General features: G+C 47.6%; 1 protein-coding gene across 2 annotated transcripts in view; it reads right to left on the bottom strand.

Moving 5' to 3' along the window:
- The window catches only part of KNTC1 (kinetochore associated 1), a 2501313-nt gene that overhangs the window by 2053162 nt on the left and 423758 nt on the right, over positions 1-24393 (bottom strand). The gene's annotated exons all lie outside the window — the stretch shown is intronic.

Here is a 24393-nt window from a genome sequence, read left to right as displayed (position 1 = left end):
TCCGGTTGGCATTGGAGGCGAGGAGATCCACTTGAGGGGTCCCCCAAAGGGCGAAGATCTCCAGGAGAATCTCCCGAGCCAACTCCCACTCGTGAGAGATCGCGCTCTGCCTGCTCAGAGCATCCGTCTCGTTTTCGTCTCCGGCCAGATGAGCTGCTGAGATCGAAACTTCCTGCTGTATTGCCCAGAACCAGAGCTGCATCGCCTCTCTGCACAGAGGAAGTGACCCTGCCCCCCCCTTTTTGTTGAGGTAGTGCATGGCCACTGTGTTGTCCGGTCAGGATCAGGACATTCTTTCCTCGCACAGTCGGCAGAAAAACCTTCAGGGCTAGCCTGACGGCCCTCGGCTCCAACAGATTGATATGGAGTCTGGACTCCGACAGAGACCAACGACCGCTGACTGTCAACTCGTTGGCATGAGCTCCCCATCCCGTGAGGGATTGCGTCCGTCACGATCGTCACCTCCAGCCAGGGCAGCCAAAATGGAGCCCCCCTCTTCAGATTGCCTTCATCGGCCCACCACAGAAAGCCCTGGGCGACCGAAGACGACACCTGAACAGGGTCCGACATCCTGCCGGAGGACTGACACCACTGGAGCTTGAGTGCCCATTGCAAAGATCTCATCCGCAACCTGGTCTCCAGCGCCAGAAGAATGCAGGATGCCATGAGGCCGAGCAATCTCAAGAACGCGAACGCTGGAAGACTCTGGGCAAGGTGAAACCTGTGCACCATCTGCTGAATGTGATGAGCCCTCACCTGGGGAGGAAAACACTGCCCCAGGGACGTGTCGAGCACTGCTCCGATGTACTGGAGCCTCTGAGTTGGTGTCAAATTGGACTTCTTTAAGTTGAGGGAGAAGCCCAGCTTGTGGAGGGAGTGGCAGGTGACTGACAGATGATCCAGAACTTGCTCGGGAGAGCGCGCCCTGATCAACCAATCGCCAGGTAGGGGTAGACATGAATCTCCACCTCCCCTGAGATACGCTGCCACCACCATTAGCTTGGTGAAGACCCTCGGGCGGAGGTCAATCTGAACGGCAGGACCCGAAATTGAAAGTGTGAGTCGCCAGCCGCAAACCTCAGGTACTTTGTGCTTTGGATGAATCGGCACATGAAAGTAAGCATCATGCAGGTCCAGAAACACCAACCAATCTTGAAGTCGAAGGGCATGGAGGACCTGAGAAAGAGTGACCATCTTGAACTTAAATTTCCCTGACCACCACGGGTACTTTTACTCTGCCCGCTTTGACTGGCGGATCCTCTCGTCCTACCAAAGGAGGAGTAGTAACGAAAAGAACCTCCCCTCCACTGCTGTTCCCTAGGTACTAAAAGGCAGAAGTTGACGCACAGCTGCGCTCAAAGATTTTGCCGCAACTTTGGATGTCTGTAACCTCTCAAGGCTCGCATAAGCCTTGCTGCCAAACAAATGTGCGCCATAAAAGGGCATGTTCAAAAGACGGGTTTGTACATCCTGAGCAAACCCGACTTCCGCAACCATGCAAATCTGTGTATAACGGTGCTCGCAGCCATGGACCGGCTAACACTGTCGGCCGTGTCCAATCCCGACTGAAGGGATTCACACATGGCATCCTTGCCATCTTGCATAAGAGCAAGGAACCCATCCCTTTCTTCCCCCTCGGGAATATGCTCAGACGCAAGAGAAACAGTTCCACAGAGTGTGTGAAAATCTTGACAAGGCACAAGTGAAGCCGGCTGATTTGAGCGCCATATTCCCTGCAGAAAACACCTTGCGTGCCCGACCGTCGAAGTGTTTGTCGTCCCTATCAGGAGCGATGGTACGGTACGCCGCCTGCCTCGAGGTGGCTGTAGCTGCCTGAACCACCAACCTCTCGGGAGTGGGGTGAGATGAAAGGTAGCTGGGGTCACTACCGCAAGGGTGGTATTTTCTAGTTAACTATTTGTTAACTGCCGGAAGAGATTCCGTTGTCTGCCAAGCAGCCGCCACCCTTTTCTGCAATGTCAAATGAAAAGGTAACACCAGGTCAGAGGACGGACCTTGAGCCAAAATATCGGTTAAGTCATCCTGAACAAAAGCTTCTGGAGGACTAGACCAACCAAGATACTCAGTGAGCCTGAGTCAGGCCCAAAGTCCACCTCAGGAGAAGTGTCCAAGCCACTGGCATCATGAAGAGATTGCCTTAACTCTTCCAATTGACTGTCACCGGAACAGACAGGAGCCACATCAGGCTCAAATCTAAATCAGACCTCTCTTCATCCTCATAGATGTCATCCAGAGGGAGGAAAACTCCTGCCTTGGGACAGAAGAGGGTCTGGAATTCTTAACAGGCCGCATAGACATGGAAGTAGCCTTCCTTGGAGGATCCACAGTACCAGGGATCGCCATCAGCAAATTACGGACAAAAGGCAGACTTCGAGCCCTTACAAGGTTTCTGCGGTCTCGCTGGGGACGAGGGCCGAGACCTGGAAGCAGGTCTCTTGCGATCATCCTGAACGTTGTTCGAACGGCACCTCAAAGGTTCCAGGTGAGACTCGCGCCGAGGACCCAAGCCAGAAGGCGCACATGGCACAGATCAAGACTGTTCCTTGCCAGCTTCTTCCGAAGGCGCGGATGGAACTGTGCCCATGGGATTGGAAAATTGCCAGCATCTGCTCCCAGAAGGCTGCCCATTCCTCCGGAGTCGAGGACTTAGTAGGACAAGCCACCTTCCTTGCGGCACCATCCTCCGAGGACGACGGGGAAGGCGACTGGTAGTGGTGCTTCATGGAATGGCGAGACGAGGAGGAATGGCGGGAACCACTCCGGGACCGAGATCCCCGGGACTCCTGACGCGGAGAGTCGCCCCTCGAATCGTCGGTGGACATCCCCTTAAAGGTTTTACGAGACTTACTGGGTTTAGAACCCCTACCTATCCTCTTACGCTCCCGCAAGGCCTTAGCAGTCAGCGACTGGCATTTGGAACAGCAGTCGGTGTCATGACTCTCGTCCAGGCACCACAAACAAATGCGATGCAGATCCGTAATTGACATCTTAGACTTGCAGTCCCGGCAAGTCTTTAAGCCAGAACGAGGGGTCGAAGAAAATGAACACACATAGGGGGGTCCCCCAAATAAACCATTCTGCAACTAATTTACTGGCCTAGTCTTAACTCATACTGGGTCCCATTCTAGAGGCTATTTAAATCACCACACAGAATGTTACACACAGTAAAAAGTATTTGTCATTTTATATTAAAATAGTTATAATTTATTACATAGGCCATTGGTCCTATGTTTACAGAGTAATACAAACCACATAAATGCATTTGTCAATATGGAAAATGTATGCATACATCCAATATAATTTTATGAGTGAATCATAAAACCTAAGGTGACACGGAAAAAATTCTATGATGAGGAGAAAGGCGGGCACAGCCACTATCTTCCTTGCCCTATCTGGCTAATAGGTCACAGTTATCCTCCATAAATCGGTGTCACCTATTTCATATTCTAAAATTGATTATACATGACAAAATTAATTATTCATGACCGAAAAAACACATCCCAGGTCTACGTCCATGGTGGCGTTGAACCATGCAGCATAACTCGATGGCACAGAGTAATGCAGGGGACGTTTCGGCAGGACATCAATTATACTGCTTTCATCAAGAGCCAAAGGGAAATGGAGCTCTGTGGATGTGATAAATAATAAATGTACTGCCATATAAAAGCATATTAAAAAGAAACAGCAACCAAAAATCAGCTGCTGGAAAAGTAATGTATAAAGACGTAGAGAGATAAAGTCCTCCACCAACAAAACACCAAACTACTGTGTGTAAGCGGGAACCCACACCTAGCCAGAGTGGTGACACCTGCTTGGAAAAAAACCTCCACCTGCACGTATCATTCACACGACCCGAACCTGAGACCGGGCGAGGGGCCGCAAAATGAAACGCGAGCAAAGGAAAGAGAAACAGGCGAAATAAAATAAAATAATTATTATTATGCCCCCAAATAGTTATGTGCAGTGATGCTGTGCCCAAGTGCCAGCATGCTGGGAGCCCCAGAGACCGAGCCCAACACTATGTAATCCGCAGTGCCCGAGACCATATGTATAAGAGACTATGTCAGCCCCCAACTTACTTTAAGGGGTAGAACAATGCCCCAAAAAGATTTTCGCTGCCACGGTAACGGCAAGAAGGAAGAAAAAAAATCTCCAGGCCTGCATGTGTGGAGACAAAAAGGAAGAAGACCAACGTACGTTGAAACCCTTAACCAAAAAGATGGCCACATAGAGAACGCTATCTGCCTTCCCCTTGACATGCAAGGGGCCACATAGTTGCTCACCTTAATGGTAGGGCTGGACATATTATAAATAAATGTCCCTCTAATGACGGTCGCGTTCGTCTATGGCCGGTATCACCAAATGTAGGTGTTCAGGACGATAATGAAATAAATCGTCATCAAGTCATCATTCCCAAGCTGGAAAAGGGAAGAAACAGAACAGCATGGCCATATAAGTAAAGGTAAAGGATCAAAGATCCAAACAGCACAAAGAAGCCCGACACAGGACCTGTTGCCGACACTACACGGCTCAAAATAAATATCGAGCAAAGTAAAAGCGTGTCCACAGAAGGCGCAAGATGCAGTAACTCAAAATAGCCACCGCGTATCACGTACAACAGATTCAGACTGTGACAGCTCACATCGTGGGAACAAGGCACCTACCTGAACGTGCCTCCTACAGACCTCGGATACGGCGCCGAAGCAGAGAAACCTTCCGAGTGGTATCCACCACGTCTACGCTCACATTGTCCGCGCAGACCGCTACAAAAACGGTGTACGCGCGCCGTCATGTAATGGGGAGAAACAAAAAGGACTCAAAACTCCCTAGGAAGAAACCTCATAATCGGCCACCCATTCATAGAATAGAAAATAGGACTAAAAAGTAGCGCTGACAGCCAAAGATAGACTTATCTACTGGGACTACCAGAGTCTCATAAGGGCAACTGCTAGCCCACTCAAGAAACTCAGTAAACCCAAGACGGGCCACTACTGGATACAAAAAAGTAATAATGAAGTATCTAGGTATACTAGTTGTAGCCCAATGCCTCGTACTGCTAAAAAGATGGCAACCAGTAACTAATAGGCAGTCAATAGAGGAATAAAAGAAGGGGGAATCCGTAATAAGAAACCAACAGTCAAAAAACCTCCCAAAGGAGACTCCCTAATCGAAAAGCTTACCCAAAAATGGGAACGAAGTAAAGAGGAGACAAACAAAGAGGACGGAAAAACCCAAAACCAGAAACGGAAAAGGGACGGTGCCCTAGCGCCACAAAGTATATGCAATAAAGAGGCACAATTAAATCATGATAAGGGGCCTAAGATGGAAAACAGGGGAAAGTCACCAACGTTGAGGGTTACTTTAATTTAAACCCTGTTCGATAGTATCTAGCCGATGTATCCACCTAGCCTCCGCCAGGTAGAGACTACATGGCAAGATCCTTTTCCTGGGGAGAGCTTCCAAGATCCACCAGTAAAGGTCCTCAGGGGAGTGACCATATTCCATGTAGTGAGATACTAACGGTGCATTGATGTTTTTGCACCTAACACGGGATCTGTGTTCCACAATCCGTATATGAATTGGTCGTGAGGTCTGGCCAACATACTTGAGGCCACAAGGGCACTGGATACAATATATGGCATTAGGGGTCTTACAATTAGTCATGGCACGAATGTCCCATTTTCTGTTTCTCACTTTTAACTCCCTGATTTTCTTGGTATACTTACAAACTGAGCAACCGAAGAAGACATTCACGAGGAATACACGAGGCGCGCCGAGTCTCCGAAGCAAACCCGTTTACGGAAAAAACGGAACTGAGGCTACGGGCACTGTGCATTCAATTTATAACATCCGGTGATGTCGCCCTCGACGGAGGCCTTCGAGGGACATCGACCCGCCACCATCGAAGCAGGATGCCCTCTGCCGAAAAAGTTTCCAAAGTACACAGCTGTGGACATTACATGTCAAAGATGTGGAATACGTTGGAGGACACAAGCCATTTGAAATGACAGTAATTACTTTCTATGTCTGTAGGCAGTTTTACTAGGTGTTGCGGGTTGCTTCTTCCTCTTGCCGACTAGCGGCTGAATCGGCGGCAGGCAGCAGAAATCCAGGAGACAGAAGATCAGTCCAACAGGGATCCAACAGCAAACAGTGCACTTTCAGGTGAACTGAACAAATTGGTTGCCTCCATGACCATCAATCTGGATTCCGGGCATCCAGAGGCATGGAAACTGCTCTCCTGAGCACCCGTGAAGACATGCTCGCACAACTTGACTCAAACTCTCCTGCTGTTTTCATTCCCCTTGATCTATCCACCGCTTTTGACACGGTCAACCCCTCCATCCTCAAAACTGCTCTCTGATGCCCTCGGACATCACAGACTGGGCACTGGACGGGCTGACCCCTTTCCTCACTAACAGCCCTTCACAGCTACAACCGGGCCCTTTCTCCTCCACCACCACCTCACTCTCTACCTGTGGCAGCCCCCAGTGCTCTATCCCATCGCTGTGGCTCTAAAATATCTATCTCGCCCCTCTGGCTCACCTGATCTCCTTCTCCCCTCATTTCCAGTGCTATGCTGATGACACAGCTATCCTTCAAACTTCCCACTACTACCTCCTCCTACTCCTCCTCCTCCTCTCTCATCCCAGATTGTCTAACCACGATACAGGCATGGTGTGCAGCCAATGATCACTATCCTGTGAGGCCAAAAACCTTGGGGTCATCTTCGACTCCTCCCTCTCCTTCACCCCTCACATCTTGGACCTTGCCAAGAAGGCCTACTTCCAGCTTCACCTCCTCAGAGGCATTCTCCCTTTCCTCACTTTCTGCCAGAAGCTGAATGTCTACAGAGCTCTGGTCCTCTCTCTTTAGGCTAGACTAGTGCAATAGTCTCTTCCTTAACATCCCGCTATCGTACCTACATCCCCTTCAACAAATCCAGAATAGGGCTGAAACACTTATCCTTGCCCTCAAGCCAGGGCCAGTATCTCTCCATCCCTAAAATCCCTCCACTGGCTCCCGGTGGTTGCAAGGATCAAATTCAAGACCCTATGCATCATCCACAAGGCTTTCTGGAGCCTGGGATCACGCTATCTCAAACTCTCTCTCCCTAAATACTTCCCTGCTAGAGCCCTCACACCCTCTAACTCCAACTCTCTGCTTGTCAAACGCTTCTCCAAACAGAGTGTGTGGGGGAGGGGGGGAGCAGGTCTTTTCGGCTGGTGCCTCTCTTTGGAACAGCCTCCCTGCCCCCCCTCAGATTTGAGCCGGACCTCCTTAAGGTTCCAGAAACTTCTCAAAACTCTGCTTTTCTCTACCACCACCCCCCCTTGGGATTCATCCACACTAGTACTTACACTGAGGCCTCCTCTCCTTGGCACTTACCTCCCGGGGACCCACCAGCACTTGTTCAAATACCCCTATCTCTTCACTGCACTTGCACATCCAAATGACACAAGGCCTGGTAGGACCACAAATGTGTATATGCTGTTTTGCCATTGTTATTAATTCCCCTTGTTCCCTCCCCATTTAGCCTTGTGGCGCCATGAAAAACAATTCCGTTATATAGGCGCATAACAAATGCTCAATAGCTGAATAAAATAAACATCTTGAAGACCTGCTGACTGCCTGATTTGACAAGTCCTGCAATTCGGTGACAGGCTTTGGCCTTGCAGTAGGGACAGTGGCGGGGGGGGGGGGGGGGGCGGATTATCTTTTTTAGATAATGTATACTACACTCCCTCTATACACTGCTCTTGTCCAGCCGCCTTAAGGTATGGATAGGGGTTAGAGTAAATACGTTTGGTTAGATGTTATGATGTCAGGGTAAGTATATGGGTCGGGGCAATAGTAAAGTTGGGGCTAATACAGCAATGGTTTGGATAAGGATTGCAAGGAGGGAAGTGCCCTTGACCATTTCAACGAAATACTATCTTTCATGAGCCTTCGAGAATAGGAAACCTAAGACCTGGATCAAAGCTGAAGAATCCTGCATTGTGTGTCAGAGGTACCCAGGGCTCTCTCGCGTCGACAGTCAAGGTGGGGAAAAACGTTTGCCACTGTGGTACTGTCCTTGGCTCCTAAAACAAAGCAGCACCAGTGAAGTCAGCACAGCCAGTGAGTTGGGAAGACTGATACCAGACCAGTCTGTGCAGAAACCCAGGTTTCAGGCGGCAACATTGTATAAAGAATATTGAAGAGAACAGTGCATGCAGCATATGTGGCGAGCAACGCGTATATAATTAAAATCAGCAGATGAGTGATTGAATTTTGAAGCTAAGATACGATACCATAGACGGAGTGGTCCGGCACCACATGGGGGCTCATTTGACAGTAACCAACGAAAAGGTGAAAAGGTAAAAGCAAGAGGAATTGTGAAATCGAAGTGTTCTTACAACGGGCCAAACCAAACATTGCACATTCAAAAGTCTTTGATATTTGATTTAAAAGTGACATTGGTCCGAGCCCGGCCGAGGGGGATCCGGGGTGAACTGCGAGTTGCCTGAGAAAAATAATATACTACAAACATTTTGTCAAAGGGATCCGAGCCCGGATGAGGGGGATCAGGGTGAATAGTGAGTCAAACTTAGTGAATACTTGTGCAAATCGAAGGAGAAGAACTGATTGTTTTTTAACTGTACCACTGAGCTAAAGCTGCCAGAAACTGTGCAACGATTGAGTGAACCGCCTTGTCCCGTGCTGAAAACGTGGGGAAGGGAGGCCAATGGCCTGAACAACCTGACCTATTCTGAACACTTTTGTTGTCATAACATTGTTTCCCACACTATTTGAATTTAGAAGCAAGGATTGGCAATAGTTTATTTTTAGTATAGGCCCTTTTATTTTGACAAGGCACCACTACGACTGCGTTATTATTGGATGGTCGTAGCTTGCTCCCATCAGTAAATTTAGGATTAGAAAGGCGTTTATCAAACCCTTAGTTGAAGTTCAATAAACACCCTTTTACTGTGGTCACTTGTGTCTGTCTTACTTTTGATGTCATAGGATATGATAGGATATGCTATGCTATATGATAGTTTATTTATATAGCGCCTATACACAATGGGCCTCATTACGAGTCCAGCGGTAGCCGTGTCGGAAAAACCGGCTGCTGCCGGACCCGTAATACCATTCGGCCTCCGCGATTGCCGGAATCACTGGAGCATTACAACCCCGGTGACCCGGTAATTCCAGAGGCGGAATTCTGTAAATCCCCCCCTGAGAGAAACATTCCCAGATACAGCCGACCTAAAATCAGTAATGCAGTGTACAATGGGGGAGGAGGAAGATGCGACTGCTTACATTATTCGGGTGCAGGAGATGTGGAGAGCGGAAACAGGCACAGCTTGGGACCAATCAACCTCCCTGTTCTATTTTATAATTTAAAGAGTACTCCCAAAGGAAGTGCAGAAGCTCTTGATAAAATAGCTGGGATAGAAGCCAAGGGCTGTCCAGAAATACAGAGCATCATAGTACACCATTGCAAAAGGATAAAAGAAAGGGAGAAGGAGATGGCGCAGAGGAGGTTGGCAGATGAAACAAAATAAGTACAAACGAAACTGGTGAAAGTGCAGTGGCAGCCCTCCTCACAGACGGAGAAAGAGGCAGAGGAAAGCTTGATAGCAACACAGGCAAGGAACCAGAAAATTGGGCAGTAAACGAGGAACAACAATGGGCCAGTGACGAGCAATATGGAGGAGCCCAATGGCGGGGAAGAAATGGAAGAGGAGTGGGTGCAGAGGGTCCAGATATGGAGGACAAGGCCCCCAAGGAGGAGGATAGGGGACATGCGGGAGGTGGGGACATTCCATGACGCTTATGAAAGGGAGCAACAGTATGGTCATCCCCAGCCCGGCAGCCCATATGGCTTGCCCATGGGTGGTTCCAGAAGGGAAGAACAGCCTGACCCAATGTACACATACGAAAAGAGAAGTCACAGACAGAATGTACAACACCCACAATGTCAGGAACACATGCCACCAGCGCGTGGAAATCCCTTTGCTACCACAGCCAACGGCGCACCGGTACCCATTAGAAGGACAATAATGGTAGGACAATGTATTCAGTAATGGTGAAAACATGAGATACTCAGCATAGGACAGCCCACGGAGAGCACTTGCGTGTCCAGTACTATCAACGACCCGCAATGCAGCCGAGGAACCACTGGTGGGGGGCGGAGATAGGGAACAACCAATTCATCTTTATGGTGGATTTGGGAGCGGAAAAATCGTGCCTGAAGGAAGGCTGGTTTCCGCTGTCAAATAATTATATGGAGACGCTGGGGTTTTCTGGGGCGGTGGTCGAGGTTTCTGTACACAGAACTAGACATAATGGTGGGAGGGAAGACAGCGCGAGCACCCCTATTGTATTACGAAGACTCACCAATAAAGTTACTGGGGAGGGACCTCCTTAGCAAGCTCAACAAGACTATATCCTTCACAGAGAGGAATAGTGTGCTCAACAACTGGGATATGTGCCATGCTAGTGATATACACACAGGCCACAGCACAACAGGTGCGTGCGATACCAGTTGACCTAGATATGTTCCTCCAGGGACTGAAAGTATTGGCACGCGTAGTACCTGAACTTACATGCCATGAGTGGCGGGTGCCATCTGAATTTGTGTTTCGACTTGTAGCACCCCGGAAGTGGTAGCAGGATCAGTGGGTCTATAGACTTCCACAGAGTGCAAGTGTCAACCCAACAAATTATTGTTATTGGTGTGGATGAGAAGGGATGTGAGTGGCGGACAGTGTTGTGTATAAACCCCAACATAGCATTGCAGCAGTTTACTGATGCCGGCACTGATAGGGAGATTATAATGGAAATCGCAATACCCTGTGAGATAATGGCCTAGCACAGACAAGTGCAACTCCCTCTCATGGCCATCAGCAGTGCTCCCCCAGCATTTTTTAGTGAAGACATGCAGCGAGTACCACCAGTACTATGGACAACTGGCCCCCACGATGTAGGGCTGCTCAGAGAAGTGACCCCAGGGAAAATAAAACTCAAACCAGAAGCATTGTTGCCCTGAGTGATGCAGTATCTCCTGTCAAGGGAGGCAGAAGAGGGAACAAAAGAGACAATCCATGCATTACTGCAGCAGGGGATAATTGTACCATCAAATTCTCCTTGTAACACTTGTATCTACCCAATCAAAAAAAGCAAAGGGAGGGGCGTGGAGGATGATACAGGACCTATGCCCTCTCAATGACGTCATACAAAAAGAATTCCCACTTGTCCCAAACCCTGCATCAATTTTATGCAGTATTCCAAAAACAGCAACATGTTTCACAGTGGTAGATTTAAAGAATGTGTTTTTCTCGATACCACTAGACCCCGAATCACAATATTTGACAGCATTCACCCTGGGTGGGAAGAGATACGAACATTGTAGGCTGCCCCAGGGATATTGTGAAAGCTCAAGCATTTTCAATAGAATATTGCATGAAGACCTTGGCAACATTGACACTAAGAGTACGATTATTCAGTATGTGGATGATTTGTTGATTTGTGGAGAGAATGAAGGAGAGTGCAGACAAGATTCAATAGCATTACTCACGTTGCTAGCACACAAGATATAAAGTGGACAAACACAAATTGCAATATTGTCTGGCAGAGGTGCTCTATCTGGGTCAATTGATATGAAAGCATGGTAAGCGGATATTCCCCGACAGAGCAGCTGCAGTGCGAGCAGTAAGTTAACCCAAAACAGTAAAGAAAATGCAGAAATGTCTCGGCATGTGCAACTACTGCCGCGCCTGGATACTAGATTATGCAGCGTACACAAAACCATTATTACACGCACTCAAAATAGCACAAAAGGAGAACATTGTTTTGAGTTGGACACAAAAAATGCATACTGCCTTCAACACACTAAAAGAATTAATTTCCACAGCACCCGTCCTAGTGACACCAGACTGACAGGGAATACTACTTATTTTCACACTGCAATGGAACACTGATGACAGCAGTATGAACGCAAAAAACGTAGCAGGGCCACAAGCCATTGGCCTACTACAGCGGCACTCTTGATGCAGTTATGCAAGGACAGGCTCTCGCAGCAGCGGCGTTTCGCCATTGAAAAGAGTGCCACAAAAGTGATGGGGTGCTCCGTGATGCTGTTCGTGGAGCACTCATTGTTCGCCATCCTCAAGAGGTCAAAAAGCACACTGACAACACAGAGCTACTGCCTACGAGATAATATTGTCTAGTGCAAACATAAACATAGTAAGATGCAAGACAGTGAACCCAGCAACATTCCTCACAGAAGCATGTATTCGACTCTTTGACTGGACACCCAGTTGAGGACATGCGCCACATACAGGGGGGAAGATGAGAACACACCCACAAAAATTAAAGATGCACTCACAGAAGGGGAGGTGCGTTTCGTGGATGTGTCAGCATTAATTAATTGTGAAACAGGTGAAAGACATGTAGGAGCAGCAGTGGTGAGAATGGAGGAGGGCGAGTAGGAGGTCATTGTACAAAAACGACTGCCAGCACATTTCTTAGCGCAAGCAGCCGAGTTGGTGGCACTAATTGAAGCCCTGCACGCAGCTAGTGGAAGCGCAGTAACCATATACATAGACTCGGCATATATGACAACATTGCATGGGGGACTAGCACGTTGGGGGAGGAGAGGGTTTAGACGAGTGGATGTGTCCCCGTACAGCATGCTGAACTGCTCATGGAACTAATTGAGGCCCTAAAAGAACCCAGAGTGGTGGCACTGGTAAAATGCCAAGCCCACACAAATAATAGTGACGTCATCTCATTAGGGAACGCAGCAGCGGACGCTGATGCGAAAGAAGCCGCCTATATTGCAAAAGAAATTAACAGTTAATTTGTACTGCAAAAGCATATAAGGGTATAACAATGCCAGTTTCGCAAATAATTGAATTACAGCAAGAAGCACCACCCGAAGAGAAAGAATTATGGGGTAAAAGAGGGTGTAGTCAGTCAGCAACAGACCTCTTATGTAGACAAAACAACACAGGTAAAGTAGTGATGGCAGTTAAGCAACTGGAGATAGCATTTCAACAGCTCCACTTCCCAGCCCACAATGCAAAACAACATATTGCTGCCGAGATACAAGAATACTGGTTCGTGCCCGGATTGTACGAACATGTGTCTAAAATGACTATCGAATGCACCACATGTCAAACATACAATTCAGGGTTGACACTAAGAACACTTGGAGGAACACTGCTGCAGCCCATTGAACCATTCCGTGAACTTCACATCGACTACGCAGACATGGGAGAAAGGTGCAATGGATCACGATACTTGATAGTGGCGGTCTGCCTGTTTTCTCGTTGGGTGGAAGCGGGTCCCTGCGCACACCCAGATGGGAAATGTGCAGCAACATTTTTAGTAAGTGAAGTGTTTCCCCGCTGGGGAATTTGTGACGTCAAACGCTCCAATAACGGGACGCATTTCGTCAATGATCTGTTCAAAGCAGTGACAACAATGTTGGGTATTACCCACAAATTGTGCTCAATGTATCACCCGCAGGCAAACAGCGTTGTGGAAAAAAATCAGCCTCTTGAAAAGCAAACTATCAAAATTATGCCACACCCTAACGAAAAACTGGGTGTACTACTTGCCCTTGGCACTGTTTGAGTTAAGAAACCAGCTCAGTAAAGACAACCACTTGTCCCCACATGAAATAGTGACAGGTAGACGCATGCACACAGCCCTCTCCGCCCTGCGTACACAGTCAGATGCACACAGGAGCGCAACGGTATTGGGGGGAAAATTTGAAGAATACTTAAGAAAACTGACCAAAACAGCAAGAATGATAGCAAAACAGTTAGCTGCTCCCTTCACACAGGAGAATGAGAGTGACACTATGACACCGGCCACAGACAGCCCAAATTGCCAATTGATGCCAGAAGAAATTATATATATGCGTAGCTTCGTACGATGGTGGAATGCACCCAGATTCCATGGCCCTTATGAAGTAATATATTGAACCCCCGACCGCGGTGAAGGGCCTAAGATACTGGATCCACTTATCCGATGTGCGAAGGGCTTACGACAGTGTTACGCCAGAACAAGAGCAGGAAAGTACAGAGAGGACTACGCAAACGTAAGAAAAAGAAAAAAAGAGAGGTAGGGTAAAACGCTGCAATGAAAAAACGATAAAGAAAATGAGAAGCATACGTATATAAAACAGAAATGTTAAAAGTAAAGTATAACTTGCAACAAAGGTCTCACTCTCTCTCTCTCTTACTATTGAAACATTTTAATGAATTGGAAAGAGTAATGAAAAAATGAAAAAGAAAATATGAAATAAGCTAGATATGTGTACTTAACCCCTTTTATCTCACTCTGTAGGATCATCAATGGCAACGACGGGGGCCCCCAGTGCCAACAGCATAAGTGTAGATCGAGATAATACAAGGATCAATAGTTGAAGATTATATTCGTATGAGTGTGGGTTATGTTTCTGTGCAATTGTTTTTTTTTCTTTGATGTTTTGTCTTGTAATATATTGGGCAATATCATTTATATCAATAGATATAAAGGAGGGATAAGGAGGAGTGGACCTCGTAAAACAAGGGTCCCATCTGATATGGGATGGCTTCAAACTAATATGGGCCCACAGGACCTACAAGAATGCCACACAATGTAAATTACACACTCCTAATTGGTCCCACAGTTGCTTACAATGATTCTGAGTTTAATATTTATGAAATGAATGACCCAGACCCTCCGGTACTTTTGTGGCCCAGTGATGAACTCTATACCACCACACAATCTACCTCAAATGATATTACTAATAGCAATAATATTAGGACAGACAATGAGTGGGACATGGGGAAAATGGGTGGGATAATGCCACTGGGATATGGGGGGAAAAAGGGAAAGCTCAAACGGTCCAGGGGGGGAGAAGAAGAAAAAGGGGAACAGGACGGGAAAAATATGACGAATATCATGGGTTGGGGTTAGACAAGATAGACGACCCCCAGCACCCACATCAATCTAACAAATGGTACACAGACATGAGTACAACAGCAAAGCAGATGACAAATGAGAGCTGCTATGTATGATCATTGATACACCATGCCTCAGGAACTCAGTTCTGTTGCCACAAGAGTCACCTGTTGCAGAGGCCCAATGTCTACTACATCTCGCACTGTGCAGAATAAAACACTTTTCAAGCACATACTGTTTCATTCGAAATGCTTCAGAATGAGAAGACGTGTTACCACAAACCAAAAGGAATGGTCTGCCTGAAAGAGCCTTTTCCTGTGATAAAAGTAACAATGTGGACAATAAATGGCAAGAAGAACAAATAATGTGCAAAGCAGAAGCACTGCGAGGACTATCAGATGACAGAAAAGCTGCAGTGGATTCAAAGAACATGCACCCGATATGGTCACAGCACATCACAAAACTAACGTGGTTTACAGCCCTTGAAACGCCTTTCAAGCTGCAACGAGAATTCTTGTATGAGTTATGTTTCCAAGTATAGAATGACAGCTATATATAACATCAGGTATATTGTAGACCCATTGTATCACACCACAATTAAAGAGCCCCATGAACTGCAATGGTAGGATGAAGTTTGGGTAGATCTGGAGGGGCATGGGGGTTGTATCTATATGACATGCACCTCTGATGAGTATTCATGAGCAGGGGAAAGCCTAAGAACAGTGTGCAGGGTCTGGATGCCACGAAAAGCAACACCAGCCTGGGATAAAGCAAAAGCAGAAGAAAACAAACGTAAAAGGCTGGGAGAGTTGCAATATTTGTTACTTAAGTAACGAAAGGGGGAATGTAAGGGGGGAAGAACAAGTTACTTACCAAACTGGTAACGTTCTTTCGATGGGATGTTCCCCCGACGTATTCCTTATCTTTGATATAATCCATCCCAGCTTGCTGGCCTCGGAAATTTTTTCCAGTAGAGGGCGCTGCACATCGACGTCCCTCGAGTCTGTGTCCATCCACAGCCTCTGTATCGGCGTTGACAGCCACGAGTATAAATAGACTAGCGCAGCGTCCATTGCTCAGTTCCGTTTTGAAGTTTAGATTTGCTTGGCATGAATTGGTTAGTAACCTTGAAGGAGCGTACGCTGCAACTACAAGGGAAGTTTTACTGCGGGGATGGATGGGAGGGGCTATATGTCAGAGGAACATCCCATCGAAAGAACGTTACCAGTTTGGTAAGTAACTTCGAAGGGATTGTGTCCTCTGACGTATTCCTCATCTTTGAAAGACTCCCATAGCAGTAGTATATAGAGGAGCGGGAGTAAAAAAAATGAAATGTTTCCCTTTAAAGATGTACAGAAAGCAACACCGCTTTTCCAAATTTTGTCTCCTGGCTAGAGGAGGAATCAAGGCTGTAAAATTTGGTAAGTGTGTGCGCACGACCATGTGGCAGCCGCACATATGTCCTTAATTGGAACTCCTCTTTGGAGAGCCGAAGAGGCTACGATACCCCTGGTTGAATGAGCCCTAAGATGTCAAGGGGGCTCTTTTCCTGCCAATTTATAGCATTCTATAATAGTTAAAATAATCCATCTTCAAATGGTTTGTTTTGTAATTGGCAAACCTAATTTGTGCCCTGCATATCCCACAAACTATTTGTCTGCTTGTCTGATTCTTGCAAGTCTGCTAATGTAAAAGCTTAAGGCACGCCTTGGATCCAGCCTGTGTAATCTTGCGTGCTCTTTCCCTGGATGGAGAGGGGGATAGAACGAGGGTAAAGTTATTTTCTGAGTAATGTGAAATTCAGAGACCACCTTTGGGAGAGAATTGGGCTTCACTTGTAAAACAACCTTATCTTTATTAAAGATTGTATGAGGAGGTTTGCAATATAGAGGTTGTAATTCGCGCACTCTTCTGGCAGAGATTAGAGCCACTAGAAGGGAATAGTTTCTTACCTGTAACTCCATTTCTCCAGCATTGGTATCTTTCATGGATTCACATGCTTAGAATATTCCCTGTCGTCAGATTGGGACCCCTCGGTACACATATATAGCCTTTTCCTATAGGAAAACTTCTGACACTTTTGTGTCCTATCTACGTCCTTCTAGGACCTGCCTACGCATGCTCCGTAGGCCGTCCCAGTATAAGAGGCCCGCCCCCGCGGCTCCCCTTCAGATTTCGGCCCCTCCAAAGTAGGAAGGGTTAAACTTATCAATCAAATACATTGCATTCCGGGGAGGCTGGCGGGCGCATGTGAATCCATGAAAGATCCAATGCTGGAGAAATGGAGTTACAGGTAAGAAACTATTCCCTTCTCCAGCATTGGATCTTTCATGGATTCACATGCTTAGAATAGATTGTATAGCAGTAACACCTGAAACGGCGGTGAGAATGTAATGTAATATACCCTCACCATAATACACAATGCATATGCATAGGAATAAGTTAATTCATATAACCTTACCCACCTAAAGTATACTGTCATCAAAAGGTAGAAACAGATTCTCCACAGTGTGGAGCTTACCTTACTGAAACAGATGGCGCAGGACAGCTCTTCCCATCTGCACCTCGTCCGCATGCTGCCTGGCAAGGCAGTAGTGGCGGGTAAACGTGTGGGGCACTGACCATGCCGCAGCTTGGCATATGTCCGTCAGCGGAATTCCTGCCCATAATGCTGCTGAGGAGGACGTTGATCTTGTAGAATGGGCTCTAGGATGTCCTTGTAGTGGCCTTCCGGCCTTGGAGTGACAAAACGCAATCGTCGATGAGACCCATCGAGCCAATCCCTGTTTAGAGATTGCTTTTCCTCTCGTCGACGGACCATATGCGATGAACAGTTGTCGAGTAGACCCGAGTTCCTGTGTACGATGTAGGTAAAATTTCAGAGCCCTCTTAACGTCCAAGGTATGAAAAGCTTTTTCTGCTGTCGATGATGGGGTCGCGAAGAAAGTAGGGAGAACAATGGACGAGTGTTTGTGATACACTGTCGGAACTTTTGGGACGAACGTCGGATTAGTTGCCAGGACCACTTTGTCCTTAAAGAATCTTAAGTATGGCGGGTCTACGACCAACGCTTGCAGTTCCGAGATTCTCCTAGCTGATGTGATAGCAATCAAGAATGCCAACTTCCACGATATGAATTTTATGTCGGACGTGGCCATAGGCTCAAAAGGCGGTTTCATTAAGCCTGCCAACACTGTGTTGAGACTCCAAGTTGGAGGGAACCGTTTTACCGGGAGAAAAGTTCGAAATAAACCCCTCATGAAGTGTTTCACAAGTCTGTCGCTAAATATAGGAGACAACGGTCTCTTCCTCGTGAACCTCGAGATGGCCGCCAGGTGCACCTTTATCGATGTGAAGGATAAACCCTTCTCCGCCAAGAGAAGCAGGTAAGGTAGAACTTGTTCCGGCGTCACCAACAACGGTTGTAGGCCTTGTTGTCCTCGACACCATTCACAGAATCTCCGCCACTTATAGGTGTAAGATTTGTTTGTAGAAGGGGCTCGAGCCGCCTGCAGAACTTTTTGGCAATCCTCCGAACTCTGAAAAGTCAGGAGCCAGGCTGTAAGGTTGAGACTTGCAAGAGGTTGCAAGATAGAGCTTGTAGCTCGCTCACTCTTCTAGCCAAAGTTAAGGCCACTAGAAAGACTATTTTAAGAGTGAGAAACTTTAGTGAACAAGAATTAAGTGGTTCAAAAGGAGTACCCATCAGAATCTTTAAGACTAAATTTAGGTCCCACAAAGGAACCTGAAAAGGTTTTGGTGGATAGACATTTGTTAATCCTTTGAGAAATTGGATTACTACGGGTAGTTTGAAATATGAAGGATCCTCAGCAGTACGCTTAAAGATAGACAGCGCTGCGAGGTAGCCCTTGATCGTACCAATTTGGAGACCTGAATCTGCCAAGTAAAGCAAGAAAGATAACACCATCGGTGTATTACATGAAAAGGGTTCAATATTATTTTCTCTACACCAGCTGCAAAATGTGTTCCAACGGCAGTGGTATAAAGTCTTTGTTGCTGGCCTTCTAGCTGAAAGCAACACCTCCATGACATCATCCGGGAGATCCCAATCCCTGTATCTCAACCTTTCAGAAACCAAGCGTGAAGGTTGAGGGTTCTGATGTCTGGATGGCAAACCTGACCTCCCTTCTGCGAGAGAAGATCCTCTCTTTGCAGAAGACGAATCGGAGGACAGGTGGACATGTCTAGAAGGTCCGGGTAACACGTTCTCCTGGCCCAATCGGGGGCAATTAGGATCATGGGTTTCCGGAATCTTCTCAACCTCCTGATCATTTGAGGAATGACAGGGACTGGAGGAAATGCGTACAAAAGTGGATATTCCCAGTCCACTACGAACACGCCCCCTAGAGCTCCTCTCGGGGAAAATTCCCTTGAGCAATACTTATCGCACTTCCTGTTGATGCTGGTAGCTAACAGATCCACTTGAGGGGTTCACCCAAGGGCAAAGATCTCTTGAAGGACTTCCTGAGCTAGTTCCCACTCGTGGGAGACTGTGCTGCGCCTGCTCAGAGCGTCCGCTGTCGAGTACTTCTCTCCAGCTAGGTGAGCTGCCGATAGAGAGATTCCTTCTTGAATTGCCCAAAACCAGAGCTGCATTGCCTCTCTGCACAGTGGCAGTGACCCTTTGCCTCTTCTTTTGTTGAGGTAGTGCATGGCCACTGTGTTATCAGTCATTATCAGGACATTTTTTCCCTGTACTGATGGCAGAAAAGCTTTCAGCGCTAGTCTGATCACTCTCAGCTCCAATAGGTTGATGTGTAGTCCGGACTCCAATGGAGACCAACGACCGCTGATGGTCAAGTCGTTTGCATGGGCTCCCCACCCTGTGAGTGAAGCATCCGTGACTACTGTTATCTCCGGCCATGGTTGCCAAAACTGTTCTCCTTTTCAGATGTTCTCCTGACAGGCCCACCAATGAAGGTCTCGAGCTACTCTGCCCTGAATTAGTAGATCATCTGACATTCTCCCTGAGAATTGTGACCACTGTGTCCTTAGTGCCCACTAGAGGATCTCATTCTCAGGCGAGCCTCTGGCACTAGGAAGATGCAGGATGCCATGAGGCCGAGCAACCTCAAAAAGTCAAAGGCTGGAAGACGTTGAGCATTTTGAAACCTGGTGACCATCTGTAGAATATCTTGAGCCCTCACCTCTGGTGGGGAGGCTTTTCCCAGGGATGTGTCCAGGACTGCTCCAATGAACTGGAGTCTCTGCGATGGTATCATCTGTGACTTCTTTAAGTTGAGGGAGAAGCCCAACTTGTGGAGGAAGTGGCAAACAATCTAGATAAGTCTGAGCTTGTTCCGGGGATACTGCTCTGATCAACCATTCTTCCAGGTAGGAGTAGACGTGAATCCCTTACCTCCTTATACTTGCAGCCACAACCGCCATTAGCTTGGTAAAGACCCTCGAGGCAGAGGTCAGCCCAAATGGCAGAACTCGAAATTGATAATGAGAGTTGCCAATTGCGAACCTCAGGTATTTCCTGTGTTTGAGATGGATTGGCACATGGAAATAAGCATCCTGAAGGTCTAGAGATACCAACCAGTCCTGAAGCTGGAGGGCCTGAAGGATCGGAGAAAGGGTTACCATCTTGAGCTTGTCTTTCCTGAAGAATTTGTTCAATTCTTGCAAGTCCAAGATGGGTCTCAGTCCTTCTTTGGTACTAGAAAGTATTGGGAATACCAACCCTTGTTCCTCTCCGCTACAGGTACCGGTTCTATGGCACCTTTCTCTAGCAGGTCTGAAATCTCCTGCATAAGGAGCGGGTCTGGAAACTTCAAAGAATTGTTCCTTGGTGGATGACTGAGGAGTGTATAGGTAAGGCAGGCAGTAACCTTGGGCAACTGTCTCCAATGCCCAAGCATCTGACGTAATAGCCTGCCATATGTTGAGTTAACCTGCCCCCTACTGGTGTCTTATGAGGGGAGACCACAAATGGGTTTAGAAGCGGCTGACGCAGATGCTGAGGGTAAAGTAGCACCTACTGATGCAGATTTTGTACTTTTGCCCCGTCCACCACGGGTGAATCGTCTCTGGTCGCTTTGAGCTGGCTGTCCTCTGCCCTTTCCGAATGCGGAGTAAAAGCGAAAGGACTTACCCCTCCAGGATGTACCTGTGGGGCGATTTGGAGTTTGCCGGATTGCAGCCCCAAGGGATTTCACTGCCGCTTTGGATGTTTGCAATTTCTCCAGACTGTCATCAGCCTTCTTTCCAAATAGAGAAGTGCAGTCAAAGGGCATATTTAGAAGTCTGGCTTGCACATCTGGAGCAAACCCAGACTTCCGCAACCACGCAAACCTGCGGATTTTGGTACTCGCCGCCATGGCTCTGCTGATACTGTCAACAGAGTCAATGCCCGTTTGAAGGGACTCACACATTGCATCCTTTCCATCCCTGATTATGTTTAAGAATGCTTCCTGTTCTTCCCCTTCTGGGAGACAGTCAGCCTCAGATGAAGCACACTCCCAAAGTGTGTGGCTGAATCTTGCTAGCGTGCAAGTGGCGTTGATAGATTTAAGCGCCATACTACATGCCGAAAAGACTTTTTGACATGGCGTCAAACCTTTTATCATCTCTGTCTTGTGGAATAGTGGGGTATGCCGACTTACTGTTTGATTAAGTCGCTGCCTGCACAACTAAATTCTCTGGAGTTGGATATTTGCTTAGATATTCAGGATCTGAAGCTGATACTCTGTATTTAGCACAGAGTTTTTTACTTACTGCAGGGATAACTTCAGGAGTCTCCCAATTTGCAGATATTTTTCTTTGCCGAGCAGCATGAAAAGGGACAACAGGATCCTCTTGGGGTCCTTTATCCAATATATCAGTAAGGTCATCTTGCTGAAAAGAAGGTGCAGGTGTAGTCCACCCTATAAATTCAATTATTCCAGCCATAATGGCCCTATAAGGTATCTCAGCATGTTCTCCAGTGTCTGGTCTAGCAAACTCTACTTCTGGAGATGTATCAATACCACTTGCCTCATGTAGAGACTCCTGTAGGTCTTTTAACCTATTTTCTTCAGAGATGAATTCCTCTGGAATGGGTATTGTAGTCCTTTGCAGACCAAAGGGTCCCTCATTGTCAGAGTCCTCCCCTTCCCCACATACAGAGAACAAGGCTCTAAAGTAATCATACCTAGGATATGGAGTAAACCCCATTTCTATAGAAGAAGGAGCCAAATGTGTTGTTACTGCCTGAGAAAACGTCGGGGTTGTTGACGTGGACGTTGTAGGCTTCGACAATCCTGAAAAGGGTATCTAAAGCATCGGAAAAGGCCTCGAACTCGAAAGGATCGGAATTCTACTCGGCGTCGCCGAGATTGACGATGGCACTCTCAACGTCATGGTCGGGGCTTTCGACATCTCTGGTGCCTATGATGTAGTGGCAGTTCTAGGCTTGTCCTTCATCGGGGGTGGACGACTGTGTCGATGAGACAGATTTATGCGTCGAAGGTTTCTTCGGCGTCGATGGCGCAGTCTTATTGCCTTTACTCGAGGGTTCATGACGCAGCAGCGTTTTGATTTTTCGGGTCTTTCACCCAGGGTATCACCTTTAGACTTCTCAGAGGGGGTTGAGGCCACTTTCTCGAAGACGCTAAGCATTTTTTTTGCAGAATTCCTCCCACTTAGCCGGAGAGCTCTGTTTCGTGGGGCAGGTGACCCTTTCTGGGGAACTAGAGTAAGAGGGAGATCCATGACACTCTTCTTAGAGTGTCTCGATCTCGAAGAATGATGGGAACCACTGAGATCTCGATCGGGAATGTTTCTTTTGACGACGACGAGACAGATGCCTCGACTCAGCCGAAGAAACTTTTGAAGGGGTAGAAGTTTTAAACGCCTAACCTCTTTCTAACTTCCCCTTACGCTCCTTCATGGCTTTCGCCATCATGGACATACAGTCCTCACACTGCTCCGATCCCAGGCACCACAAACAGATCCTGTGAGGATCCGTTAAAGACATTTTCTTTCCACAGTCGCAACATTTTTTGAAACCGGACCGTGGAGTCCATGGTTCGGATGAAGAGGCCATCGTTATAAATTTAGATTTTCGAAGATATAAGAAGATTTTTATGAAGAATGGAACCGAGCGTTACATTTCCAAGGCACACAAAGCGCGGAAAAAAGGAACTGAGCAACGGACACTGCGCGAGTCTATTTATGACGTCGGCGCCGATATGGAGGCTGTCGAGGGACACCGACTCGAGGGACGTCGACGCGCAGCGCCCTCTACTGGAAAACATTTCCAAGGTCAGCAAGCTGGACTGTATTATATCAAAGATAAGGAATATGTCAGAGGACACAATCCCTTCGAAAGGTCTTTTTGGTCCCCTCCCCTTCATTCTCTATCCCCACAGGCACACTATGCTCGTTCTGCGGCTGGCCATGCGCCACTGACCAAGGTTCTGGACAGCCTTGGGCGACACATACGCGCAACACCCGTAAGAGAATTGACTCCCGACTCCATTTTGTATGGTCACCGACTCCATTATGTATTAGTTCTAGTATGCCATGCAGAAGCGCTGGCCTGAAGGCCTGCACCTCTCCCCCTGTGTCGGCGCACAGTTAGCCAGCCAAACCCCCCTCCTCCTCCCCTGTGCCGCCGCAGCAAGCTCGTTCTCACGGATGCCTGGGTGTAAAAAGTAAAACTTTGACGCTGTATCCTTTGTCTTTCCTTTTACATCACTGCCCTGTTAGTGAACCCGGCCACAGCTCCGGCTTGGAAAAAAACCATACATCTCCATAATTCTGAACCAGCACAAGTATACAAGATGAAGATGGGAACAGCATGATTCAGGGCCACCATGAGAATGGGCGACGCACCGTGAATCAATGTAGTCCATGAAAGTCAAATCCAGCATTGGCCACAAGACGGTGATGGTGAAACCAGAATGTATGAGAACAGACTCCTAGAGAAGTAGGCTGGAGGATCGAAGAATCAAGCAAAACAGATGTGTGCGAGTAGGGGGGGGCACAAGGGAACATCACGGGAAAACCGGTGGGGATGGCCTGTGGAGACAGAGGGAGTAAACACATGTTGGTACATGCTTACCTCCTGTACGAGTACGCTTGGGGGGGGGGGGCTGGGCCAGGGGGGGTGGGGGAATTGGTGCCTGGATCCTCCTAGTCCGAACAGGTCCAAACAGGAATTGCCCTTTTCTTTGTCTGCCCTTCGCTTCGGATGCCCGGGCAAGAGACACCCTTCATCTAAGAGTTGAGATCAGGAAGGAAGAGGCAGGGCTAAGAAGGTGGGTGGTGCTTATGCCAGGTGACTTACATCCACTTGGACCTGCTCCCCATCTGCAAAGGAAAAGAGGTTGGAGGGCTCCTTAAGTAGGGAAAAAGAGCGGCAACCAGGAAGGCACCATGTGGGCGGGGCTTGCTAAGTGGGGAAAAAGAGCGGCAACC

Source organism: Ambystoma mexicanum, chromosome 10 (assembly GCF_040938575.1).
Source record: "Ambystoma mexicanum isolate Mex_15411 chromosome 10, UKY_AmexF1_1, whole genome shotgun sequence".
Classification (NCBI taxonomy): domain Eukaryota; kingdom Metazoa; phylum Chordata; class Amphibia; order Caudata; family Ambystomatidae; genus Ambystoma; species Ambystoma mexicanum.
The sequence above is the reverse complement of the archived record's forward strand: the minus strand, read 5'-3'. Positions and strand labels throughout refer to the sequence as shown.